We start from the raw sequence: 14,493 nt of genomic DNA, 5'->3' as shown, positions 1-14,493 counted from the left end.
ACAGAAATTGCATGGGAATTAAATTGAAAAGGCGCAATGCCGACTTCAGTGGAAGAAAACTGACTCTTCTTACTGCCTATGTTTTGAACCATTCCTGTGACACGAGGTATAGATTCCGATGCTTCACTTCAGGTTTTGCTGTATACCTCTGACCTTCTTATTGACGATGAAACACAGAAATGGCATCGGAATTAAATACAAAAGGCACAATGCCGATTTAAGTACAAGAAAACTGACTTTTCTCACTGTCTATGTTTTGAACCATTCATGTGACACTAGTTATAGATTCCGATGCTTCACTGCAGGTTTACTGTATCCCTCTGACCTTCTTATTGACGATGAATCACAGAAATTGGATCGGAATTAAATACAAAAGGCACAATGCCGAGTTAAGTACAAGAAAACTGATCCTCTTACTGTCTATGTTTAAACCATTCCTGAGACACGAGTTATAGATTCCGATGCTTCACTTCAGGTTTACTGTATCCCTTTGACCTTCTTATTGACGATAAAACACAGAAATTGCATCGGAATTTAATACGAAAGGTAGAACGCCGACTTAAGTACAAGAAAACTGACTCTTCTTACTGCCTGTGATTTGAACCATTCCTGTGACACTAGTTATAGATTCCGATGCTTCACTTCAGGTTCACTGTATCCCTCTGACCTTCTTATTGACGATGAAACACTGAAATTGCATCGGAATTAAATACAAAAGGCACAAAGCCGACTTAAGTATAAGAAAACTGACTCTTCTTACTGTCTATGTTTTGAATTATTCCTGTGACACTAGTTATAGATTCCGATGCTTCACTTCAGGTTTACTGTATGCCTCTGACCTTCTTATTGACGATGAAACACAGAAATTGCATCGGAATTAAAAACAAAAGGCACAATGCCGACTTAAGTACAAGAAAACAGACTCTTCTTACTGTCTATGTTTTGAATCATTCCTGAGACACTAGTTATGGATTCCGATGCTTCACTTCAGGTTTACTGTATTCCTCGGACCTTCTTATGGACGATGAAACACAGAAATTGCATCGGAATTAAATACAAAAGGCACAATGCCGACTTAAATACAAGGAAACAGACTCTTCTTACTGTCTATGTTTTGACCCATTCATGTGACACTCGTTATAGTTTCCGAAGCTTTACTTCAGGTTTACTGTATCCATCTGACCTTCTTGATGACGATGAGACACAGAAATTGCTTCTGAATTAAATACAAAATGCACAATACCGACTTAAGTACAAGATAACTGACTCTTCTTCCTGGCTATGTTTTGAACCATTCCTGTGACACTAGTTATAGATTCCGATGCTTCACTTCAGGTTTACTGTATCCCTCTGACCTTCGTATTGACGATGAAACACAGAAATTGCATCGGAATTAAATATAAAAGGCACGATGCCGGCTTAAGTCCACGAAAACTGACTCTTCTTACTTTCTATGCTTTGAACCATTCCTGTGACACTAGTTATAGATTCCGATGCTTCACTTCAGGTTTACTGTATCATTCTGACCTTCTTATTGACGATAAAACACAGAAATTGCATCGGAATTAAATACAAAAGGCACATGCCGACTTAAGTACAAGAAAACTGACTCATTTTACAGTCTATGGTTTGAACCATTCATGTGACACTAGTTATAGATTCAGATGCTTCACTGCAGGTTTACTGTATCCCTCTGACCATCTAATTGACGATGAAACACAGAAATTGCATCGGATTAAATACAAAAGGCACAATGCCGACTTAAGTACAAGAAAACTGATCTTCTTACTGTCTATGTTTTGAATCATTCCTGTGCCACTAGTTATAGAATCCGATGTATCACTTCAGGTTCACTATATCCCTCTAACCTTCTTATTGTCGACGAAACACTGAAATTGCATCGGAATTAAATACAAATGGCACAATGCCGACATAAGTACAAGAAAACTGACTCTTTTTACTGTCTATGTTTTGAACCATTCCTGTGACACTAGTTATAGGTTCCGATGTTTCCTTCAGGTTTACTGTATCCCTCTGACCTTCTTATTGACGATGAAACACAGAAATTGCATCGGAATTAAATACAAAAGCACAATGCCGACATAAGTACAAGAAAACTGACTCTTCTTACTGTCTATGCTTTTAACCATACCTGTAACACTAGTTATAGATTCCGATGCTTCACTTCAGGTTTACTGTATACCTCTGACCTTCTTATTACCGATGAAACACAGAAATTGCATCGGAATTAATTACAAAAGCCACAATGTGAATTTTAGTACAAGATAACTGACTCTTCTTACTGTCTATGTTTTGAACCATTCATGTGACACTAGTTATAGATTCCGATGCTTCACTGCAGGTTTACTGTATCCCTCTGACCTTCTTATTGACGATGAAACACAGAAATTGCATCGGAATTAAATACCAAAGGCACAATGCCGACCTAAGTACAAGAAAACTGACTCTTCGTACTGTCTATGTTTTGAACAATGCCTGTGTCACTAGTTATAGATTCCGATGCTTCACTTCAGGTTTACTGTATCCCTCCGACCTTCTTATTGACGATGAAACACAGAAATTGCATCGGATTAATTACAAAAGGGACAATGCCGACTTAAGTACAAGAAAACTGACTCTTCTTACTGTCTATGTTTTGAACCATTCCTGTGACACTAGTTATAGAATCCGATGCTTCACTTCAGGTTCACTAAATCCCTCTGACCTTCTTATTGACGATGAAATACTGAAATTGCATCGGAATTAAAAACAAAAGGCACAATGCCGACTTAAGTACAAGTAAACTGACTCTTCTTATGTCTATGTATTGAACCATTCCTGTGACACTAGTTATAGATTCCGAGTCTTCACTGCAGGTTTACTGTATGCCTCTGACCTTCTTATTGACGATGAAACAAAGAAATTGCATCGGAATTAAATACAAAAAGCACAATGCCGACTTAAGTACAAGAAAACTGACTCTTCATACTGTCAATGTTTTGAACCATTCCTGTGACACTAGTTATAGATTCCGATGCTTCACTTCAGGTTTATTGTATCCCTCTGACCTTCTTATTGACGATGAAACACAGAAATTGCATCGGAATTAAATACAAAAGGCACAATGCCGACTTAAGTACAAGAAAACTGATCCTCTTACTGTCTATGTTTAAACCATTCCTGTGACACGAGTTATAGATTCCGATGCTTCACTTCAGGTTTACTGTATCCCTCTGACCTTCTTATTGACGATGAAACTCAGAAATTGCATCGGAAATAAATACAAAAGGCACAATGCCGCCTTAAGTACAAGAAAACTGACTCTTCTTACTGTCTATGGTTTGAACCATTCATACGACACTAATAACAGATTCCGATGCTTCATTTCAGGTTTACTGTATCCCTCTGACCTTCGTATTGACGATGAAACACAGAAATTGGATCGGAATTAAATATAAAAGGCACGATGCCGATTTAAGTACAAGAAAACTGACTCTTCTTACTTTCTATGCTTTAAACCATTCCTGTGACACTAGTTATAGATTCCGATGCTTCACTTCAGCTTTACTGTATCCCTCTGACCTTCTTATAGACGATGAAACACTGAAATTGCATCGGAATTAAATACAAAAGGCACAAAGCCGACTTAAGTATAAGAAAACTGACTCATCTTACTGTCTATGTTTTGAATTGTTCCTGTGACACTAGTTATGAATTCCGATGCTTCACTTCAGGTTTACTGTTTCCCTCTGACCTTCTTATTGACGATGAAACACAGAAATTGCATCGGAATGAAATACAAAGGGCACAATGCCGACTTAAATACAAGGAAACAGACTCTTCTTACTGTCTATGTTTTGACCCATTCATGTGACACTCGTTGTAGGATCTGAAGCTTTACTTCAGGTTTACTGTATCCCTCTGACCTTCTTATTGACGATGAGACACAGAAATTGCTTCGGAATTAAATACAAAATGCACAATACCGACTTAAGTACAAGATAACTGACTCTTCTTCCTGTCTATGTTTGAACCATTCCTGTGACACTAGTTATAGATTCCGATGCTTCACTTCTGGTTCACTGTATCCCTCTCACCTTCTTATTGACGATGAAACACAGAAATTGCATCGGAATTAAATATAAAAGGCACGATGCCGACTTAAGTACAAGAAAACTGACTCTTCTTACTGTCTATGTTTTGAACCATTCATGTGACACTAGTTATAGGTTCCGATGCTTCACTGCTGGTTTACTGTATCAATCTGACCATCTAATTGACGATGAAACACAGAAATTGCATCGGATTAAATACAAAAGGCACAATGCCGACTTAAGTACAAGAAAACTGATCTTCTTACTGTCTATCTTTTGAATCATTCCTGTGACACTAGTTATAGAATCCGATGTTTCACTTCAGGTTCACTATATCCGTCTGACCTTCTTATTGCTGACGAAACACTGAAATTGCATCGGGATTAAATACAAAAGGCACAATGCCGACTTAAGTACAAGAAAACTGACTCTTCTTACTGTCTATGTTTTGAGCCATTCCTGTGACACTAGTTATAGATTCCGATGTTTCACTTCAGGTTTACTGTATCCCTCTGACCTTCTTATTGACGCTGAAACACAGCAATTGCATCGGAATTAAATACAAAAGCACAATGCCGACATAAGTACAAGAAAACTAACTCTTCTTACTGTCTATGTTTTGAACCATACCTGTAGCACTAGTTATAGATTCCGATGCTTCACTTCAGGTTTACTGTATACCTCTGACCTTTTTATTACCGATGAAACACAGAAATTGCATCGGAATTAATTACAAAAGCCACAATGTGAATTTTAGTACAAGAAAACTGACTCTTCTTACTGTCTATGTTTTGAACCATTCATGTGACACTAGTTATAGATTCCGATGCTTTACTGCAGGTTTACCGTATCCCTCTGACCATCTTATTGACGATGAAACACAGAAATTGCATGGGAATTATATACAAAAGGCACAATGCCGACCTAAGTACAAGAAAACTGACTCTTCTTACTGTCTATGTTTTGAACAATGCCTGTGACACTAGTTATAGATTCCGATGCTTCACTTCAGGTTTACCGTATCCCTCCGACCTTCTTATTGACGATGAAACACAGAAATTGCATCGGATTAAATACAAAAGACACAATGCCGACTTAAGTACAAGAAAACTGACTCTTCTTACTGTCTATGTTTTGAACCATTCCTGTGACATTAGTTATAGTATCCGATGCTTCACTTCAGGTTCACTAAATCCCTCTGACCTTCTTACTGACGATGAAATACTGAAATTGCATCGGAATTAAAAACAATAGGCACAATGCCGACTTAAGTACAAGTAAACTGACTCTTCTTACTGTCTATGTATTGAACCATTCCTCTGACACTAGTTATAGATTCCGATTCTTCGCTTCAGGTTTACTGTATGCCTCTGACCTTCTTATTGACGATGAAACACAGAAATTGCATCGGAATTAAATACAAAAGGCACAATGCCGACTTAAGTACAAGAAAACTGACTCTTCATACTGTCAATGTTTTGAACCATTCCTGTGACACTAGTTATAGATTACGATGCTTCACTACAGGTTTATTGTATCCCTCTGACCTTCTTATTGACGATGAAACACAGAAATTACATCGGAATTAAATACAAAAGGTACAATGCCGACTTAAGTACAAGAAAACTGACTCTTCTTACTGTCTATATTTTGAACCATTCATGTGACACTCGTTATAGATTACGATGCCTTACTTCAGGTTTACTGTATACCTCTGACCTTCTTCTTGACGATGAAACACAGAAATTGCTTCGGAATTAAATACAAATGGCACAATGCCGACTTAAGTACAATATAACTGACTTTTCTTACTGTCTGTGTTTTGAACCATCCTGTGACACTAGTTAAATATTCCGATGCTTCACTTCATTTTTACTGTATCCCTCTGACCTTCTTATTGACGATGAAAAACAGCAATTGCATCGGAATTAAATATAAAAGGCACAATGCCGACTTAAGTGCAAGAAAACTGTCTCTTCTTACTGTCTATGTTTTGAACCAATCCTGTGACACTAGTTATAGATTCCGATGCTTCACTTCAGGTTTACTGTATCCCTCTGACCTTCTTATTGACGATGAAACACAGAAATTGCATCGGAATTAAATACAAAAGGAACAATGCCGACTTAAGTACAAGAAAACTGACTCTTTTAACTGTCTATGTTATGAACCATTCCTGTGACACTAGTTATAGATTCCGATGCTTCACTTCAGGTTTACTGTATCCCTCTGACATCCTTATTGACGATGAAACACAGATATTGCATCGGAATTAATTACAAAAGGCACAATGCCGACTTAAGTACAAGAAAACTGACTCCTATTACTGTCTATAATTTGAACCATTCCTGTGACACTAGTTATAGATTCCGATGCTTCACTTCAAGTTTACTGTATCCCTCTGACCTTCTAATTGACGATGAAACACAGAAATTGCATCGGATTAAATACAAAAGACACAATGCCGACTTAAGTACAAGAAAACTGATCATCTTACTGTCTATGTTTTGAACCATTCCTGTGACACTAGTTATAGAATCAGATGTTTCACTTCGGGTTCACTATATCCCTCTGACCTTCTTATTGTCGATGACTCACAGAAATTGCATCGGAATTAAATACAAAAGCACAATGCTGACATAAGTACAAGAAAACTGACTCTTCTTACTGTCTATGTTTTGAACCATACCTGTGACACTAGTTATAAATTCAGGTGCTTCACTTCAGGTTTACTGTATACCTCTGACCTTCCTATTACCGATGAAACACAGAAATTGGATCGGAATTAATTACAAAAGGCACAATGTCAACTGTAGTCCAAGAAAACTAACTCTTCTTACTGTCTATGTTTTGAACCATTCATGTGACACTAGTAATAGATTCCGATGCTTCACTGCAGGTTTACTGTATCCCTCTGACCTTCTTATTGACGATGAAACACAGAAATTGCATCGGAATTAAATACAAAAGGCACAATGCCGACTTAAGTACAAGAAAACTGACTCTTGTTACTGTGTATATTTTGAACAATTCCTGTGACACTAGTTATAGATTCCGATGCTTCACTTCAGGTTTACCGTATCCCTCCGACCTTCTTATTGACGATGAAACACAGAAATAGCATCGGATTAAATACAAAAGGCATAATGCCGACTTAAGTACAAGAAAACTGATCCTCTTACTGTCTATGTTTTGAAACATTCACGTGACACTAGTTATAGAATCCGATGCTTCACTTCAGGTTATCTACATCCCTCTGAACTTCTTATTGACGATGAAATACTGAACTTGCATCGGAATTAAATACAAAAGCCACAATGCCGACTTAAGTACAAGTAAACTGACTCTTCTTACTGTCTATGTATTGAATCATTCCTGTGACACTAGTTATAGATTCCGATGCTTCACTTCAGGTTTACTGTATGCCTCTGACCTTCTTATTGACGATGAAACACAGAAATTGCATCGGAATTAAATACAAAATGCACTATGCCGACTTAAGTATAAGGAAACTGACTCTTCATACTCTCTATGTTTTTAACCATTCCTGTGACACTAGTTATGGATTCCGAAGCTTCACTTCAGGTTTACTGTACCCCTCTGACCTTCTTATTGACGATGAAACACAGAAATTGCATCGGAATTAAATACAAAAGGTACAATGCCGTTTTAAGTACAAGAAAATGACTCTTCTTACTGTCTATATTTTGAACCATTCATTTGACACTCGTTATAGATTACGATGCTTTACTTCAGGTTTACTGTATCCCTCTGACCTTTTTCTTGACGATGAAACACAGAAATTGCATCGGAATTAAATACAAAAGGCACAATGCCGACTTAAGTACAAGAAAACTGACTCTTTTAAATGTCTATGTTTTGAACCATTCCTGTGACACTAGTTATAGATTCCGATGCTTCACTTCAGGTTTACTGTATCCCTCTGACATCCTTATTGACGATGAAACGCAGATATTGCATCGGAATTAAATACAAAAGGCACAATGCCGACTTAAGTACAAGAAAACTGACTCCTCTTACTGTCTATGTTTGAACCATTCCTGTGACACTAGTTATAGATTCCGATGCTACACTTCAAGTTTACTGTATCCCTCTGACCTTCTAATTGACGATGAAACACAGAAATTTCATCGGATTAAATACAAAAGACACAATGCCGACTTAAGTACAAGAAAACTGATCTTCTTACTGTCTATGTTTTGAACCATTCCTGTGACACTAGTTATAGAATCAGATGTTTCACTTCAGGTTCACTATATCCCTCTGACCTTCTTATTGTCAATGACTCACAGAAATTACATCGGAATTAAATAAAAAAGCACAATGCTGACATAAGTACAAGAAAACTGACGCTTCTTACTGTCTATTTTTAGAACCATACCTGTGACACTAGTTATAAATTTAGATGCTTCACTTCAGGTTTACTGTATACCTCTGACCTTCCTGTTACCGATGAAACACAGAAATTGGATCTGAATTAATTACAAAAGGCACAATGTCAACTTTAGTCCAAGAAAACTGACTCTTCTTACTGTCTATGTTTTGAACCATTCATGTGACACTAGTAATAGATTCCGATGCTTCACTGCAGGTTCACTGTATCCCTCTGACCTTCTTATTGACGATGAAACACAGAAATTGCATCGGAATTAAATACAAAAGGCACAATGCCGACTTAAGTACAAGAAAACTGACTCTTGTTATTGTGTATCTTTTGAACAATTCCTGTGACACTAGTTATGGATTCCGATGCTTCACTTCAGGTTTGCCGTATCCCTCCGACCTTCTTATTGACGATGAAACACAGAAATTGCATCGGATTAAATACAAAAGGCACAATGCCGACTTAAGTACAAGAAAACTGATCCTCATACTGTCTATGTTTTGAACCATTCCTGTGACACTAGTTATAGGATCCGATGCTTCACTTCAGGTTTACTACATCCATCTGAACTTCGTATTGACGATGAAATACTGAAATTGCATCGGAATTAAATACAAAAGCCACAATGCCGACTTAAGTACAAGTAAACTGACTCTTCTTACTGTCTATGTATTGAACCACTCCTGTGACACTAGTTATAGATTCCGATGCTTCACTTCAGGTTTACTGTATGCCTCTGACCTTGTTATTGACGATGAAACACAGAAATTGCATCGGAATTAAATACAAAAGGCACAATGCCGACTTAAGTACAGGGAAACTGACTCTTCTTACTGTCTATGTTTTGAACCATACCTGTAACACTAGTTATAGATTCCGATGCTTCACTTCAGGTTTACTGTATACCTCTGACCTTCTTATTACCGATGAAACACAGAAATTGCATCGGAATTTGTTACAAAAGCCACAATGTGAATTTTAGTACAAGAAAACTGAATCTTCTTACTGTCTATGTTTTGAACCATTCATGTGACACTAGTTATAGATTCCGATGCTTCACTGCAAGTTTACTGTATCCCTCTGACCTTCTTATTGACGATGAAATACTGAAATTGCATCGGAATTAAAAACAAAAGACACAATGCCGACTTAAGTACAAGTAAACTGACTCTTCTTACTGTCTATGTATTGAACCACTCCTGTGACACTAGTTATAGATTCCGATTCTTCACTTCAGGTTTACTGTATGCCTCTGACCTTCCCCATGATGATTAAACACAGAAATTGCATCGGAATTAAATACAAAAGGCACAATGCCGACTTAAGTACAAGAAAACTTACTCTTCATACTGTCAATGTTTTGAACCATTCCTGTGACACTATTTATAGATTCCGATGCTTCACTTCAGGTTTATTGTATCCCTCTGACCTTCTTATTGACGATGAAACACAGAAATTACATCGGAATTAAATACAAAAGGTACAATGCCGACTTAAGTACAAGAAAACTGACTCTGCTCACTGTCTATATTTTGAACCATTCATGTGCCACTCGTTATAGATTACGATGCTTTACTTCAGGTTTACTGTATCCCTCTGACCTTCTTCTTGACGATGAAACACAGAAATTGCTTCGGAATTAAATACAAATGGCACAATGCCGACATAAGTACAAGATAATTGACTTTTCTTACTGTCTGTGTTCTGAACCATTCCTGTGACACTAGTTAAATATTCCGATGCTTCACTTCATTTTTACAGTATCCCTCTGACCTTCTTATTGCCGATGAAACACAGCAATTGCATCGGAATTAAATATAAAAGGCACAATGCCGACTTAAGTGCAAGAAAACTGACTCTTCTTACTGTCTATGTTTTAAACCATACCTGTGACACTAGTTATAGAATCCGATGCTTCACTTCAAGTTTACTGTATCCCTCCGACCTTCTAATTGACGATGAAACACAGAAATTGCATCGGATTAAATACAAAAGACACAATGCGGACTTAAGTACAAGAAAACTGATCTTCTTACTGTCTATGTTTTGAACCATTCCAGTGACACTAGTTATAGAATCAGATGTTTCACTTCAGGTTCACTATATCCCTCTGACCATCTTATTGTCGATGACTCATAAAAATTGCATCGGAATTAAATACAAAAGCACAATGCTGACATAAGTACAAGAAAACTGACTCATCTTACTGTCTATGTTTTGAACCATACCTGTGACACTAGTTATAGAATCCGATGCTTCACTTCTGGTTTACTGTATACCTCTGACCTTCCTATTACCGATGAAACACATAATTGCATCGGAATTAATTACAAAAGGCACAATGTCAACTTTAGTCCAAGAAACCTGACTCTTCTTACTGTCTATGTTTTGAACCATTCATGTGACACTAGTTATAGATTCCGATGCTTCACTGCAGGTTTACTGTATCCCTCTAACCTTCTTATTGACGATGAAACACAGAAATTGCATCGGAATTAAATACAAAAGGCACAATGCCGACTTAAGTACAAGAAAACTGACTCTTGTTACTGTGTATCTTTTGAACAATTCCTGTGACACTAGTTATAGATTCCGATGCTTCACTTCAGGTTTACCGTATCCCTCCGACCTTCTTATTGACGATGAAACACAGAAATTGCATCGGATTAAATACAAAAGGCACAATGACGACTTAAGTACAAGAAAACTGATCCTCTTACTGTCTATGTTTTGAACCATTCCTGTGACACTAGTTATAGAATCCGATGCTTCACTTCAGGTTCATTAAATCCCTCTGACCTTCTTATTGACGATGAAATACTGAAATTGCATCGGAATGAAATACAAAAGCCACAATGCCGACTTAAGTACAAGTAAACTGACTCTTCTTACTGTCTATGTATTGAACCATTCCTGTGACACTAGTTATAGATTCCGATGCTTCACTTCAGGTTTACTGTATGCCTCTGACCTTCTTCTTGACGATGAAACACAGAAATTGCAACGGAATTAAATACAAAAGGCACAATGCCGACTTAAGTACAAGATAACTGACTCTTCTTACTGTCTGTGTTTTGAACCATTCCTGTGACACTAGTTAAATATTCCGATGCTTCACAGCATTTTTACTGTATCCCGCTGACCATCTTATTGACGATGAAACACAGCAATTGCATCGGAATAAAATATAAAAGGCACAATGCCGACTTAAGTGCAAGAAAACTGACTCTTATTACTGTCTATGTTTGAACCAATCCTGTGACACTAGTTATAGATTCCGATGCTTGACTTCAGGTTTACTGTATCCCTCTGACCTTCTTATTGACGATGAAACACAGAAATTGCATCGGAATTAATTACAAAAGGCACAATGCCGACTTAAGCACAAGGAAACTGACACTTCTAACTGTCTATGTTTTGAACCATTCCTGTGACACTAGTTATAGATTCCGATGCTTCACTTCGGGTTTACTGTATCCCTCTGACCTTCTTATTGACGATGAAACACAGATATTGCATCGGAATTGAATACAAAAGGCACAATGTCGACTTAAGTACAAGAAAACTGACCCCTCTTACTGTCTATGTTTCGAACTTTCCTGTGACACTAGTTATAGATTCCGATGCTTCACTTCAGGTTTACTGTATCCCCCTGACCTTCTTATTGACGATGAAACACAGAAATTGCATCGGAATTAAATACAAAAGGCACAATTCCGACTAAAGTACAAGGAAACTGACTCTTCTTACTGTCTATGCTTTGAACCATTCCTGTGACACTAGGTATAGATTCCGATGCTTCACTTCAGGTTTACAGTATCCCTCTGACCTTCTAATTGACGATGAAACACAGAAATTGCATCGGAATTAAATACAAAAGGCACAATGCCGACTTAACTACAAGAAACCTCACTCTTCTTACTGTCTATGCTTTGAACCATTCCTGTGACACTAGTTATAGATTCCGATGCTTCACTTCAATTTCACTGTCTCCCTCTGACCTTCATAATGACGATGAAACACTGAAATTGCATCGGATATAAATACAAAATGCACAATGCCGTCTTAAGTACAAGAAAACTGACTCTTTTTACTCTCTATAATTTGAACCATTCCTGTGACACTAGTTATAGATTTCGATGCTTCACTTCAGGTTCATTGTATGCCGCAGATCTTCTTATTGACGATGAAACACAGAAATTGCATCGGAATTAAATACAAGAGGCACAACGCCGACTTAAGTACAAGAAAACTTACTCTTCTTACTGTCTATGTTTTGATCCATTCCTGTGACCTTAGTTATAGATTCCGATGCTTCACTTCATGTTTACTGTATCCCTCTGACCCTCTTATTCACGATGAATCACAGAAATTGCATCGGAATTTAATACAAAGGCACAATGCCGACTTAAGTACAAGAAAACTGACTCTTCTTACTCTCTATGTTTTCAACCATTCATGTGACACTAGTTATAGATTCCGATGCTTTACTCCAGGTTCACTGTATCCCTCTGACCTCCTTATTGACGATGAACACAGAAATTGCATTGGAATTAAATACAAAACGCACAATGCCGACTTAAGTACAAGAAAACTGACTCTTCTTACTGTCTAAGTTTTGAACCATTCCTGTGACACTAGTTATAGATTCCGATGCTTCACTTCAGGTTTACTGTATCCCTCTGACCTTGTTATTGACCATGAAACACAGAAATTGCATCGGAATTTAATACAAAAGGCACAATGCCGACTTAAGTACAAGAAAACTGACTCTTCTTACTGTCTATGTTTGAACCATTCCTGTGACACTAGTTATAGATTCCGATGCTTCACTTCAGCTTTACTGTATCCCTCTTACCGTCTTATTGACGATGAATCACAGAAATTGCATCGGAATTAAATACAAAAGGCACAACGCCGACTTAAGTACAAGAAAACTGACTCTTCTTACTGTCTATGCCGTGAACCATTCTTGTGACACTAGTTATAGATTCCGGTGCTTCACTTCAGGTTTACTGTATCCCTCTGACCTTCTTATTGACGATGAAACACAGAAATTGCATCGGATTTAAATACAAAAGGCACAATGCCGACATAAGTACAAGAAAACTGACTCTTCTTGCTGTCTATGTTTTGAACCATTCCTGTGACACTAGTTATAGATTCCGATGCTTCACTTCAGGTTCACTGTATCCCTCTGACCTTCTTATTGACGATCAAACACTGAAATTGCATCGGAATTAAATACAAAAGGCACAATGCCGACTTAAGTACAAGAAAACTGATCTTCTTACTGTTTATGTTTTGAACCATTCCTGTGACACTAGTTATAGAATCAGATGTTTCACTTCAGGTTCACTATATTCCTCTGACCTTCTTATTGTCGATGACTCATAAAAATTGCATCGGAATTAAATACAATAGCACAATGCTGACAGTAGTACAAGAAAACTGACTCATCTTACTGTCTATGTTTTGAACCATACCTGTGACACTAGTTATAGAATCCGATGCTTCACTTCTGGTTTACTGTATACCTCTGACCTTCCTATTACCGATGAAACACAGAAATTGCATCGGAATTAATTACAAAAGGCACAATGTCAACTTTAGTCCAAGAAACCTGTCTCTTCTTACTGTCTATGTTTTGAACCATTCATGTGACACTAGTTATAGATTCCGAAGCTTCACTGCAGGTTTACTGTATCCCTCTGACCTTCTTATTGACGATGAAACACAGAAATTGCATCGGAATTAAATACAAAAGGCACAATGCCGACTTAAGTACAAGAAAACTGACTCTTCTTACTGTCTATGTTTTGAACAATTCCTGTGACACTAGTTATAGATTCCGATGCTTCACTTCAGGTTTACCGTATCCCTCCGACCTTCTTATTGACGATGAAACACAGAAATTGCATCGGATTAAATACAAAAGGCACAATGACGACTCAAGTACAAGAAAACTGATCCTCTTACTGTCTATGATTTGAA

The sequence above is a fragment of the Schistocerca americana genome, chromosome 2 (assembly GCF_021461395.2).
Source record: "Schistocerca americana isolate TAMUIC-IGC-003095 chromosome 2, iqSchAmer2.1, whole genome shotgun sequence".
Taxonomy (NCBI): Eukaryota; Metazoa; Arthropoda; class Insecta; order Orthoptera; family Acrididae; genus Schistocerca; species Schistocerca americana.
Note: the sequence above shows the minus strand (reverse complement) of the source record.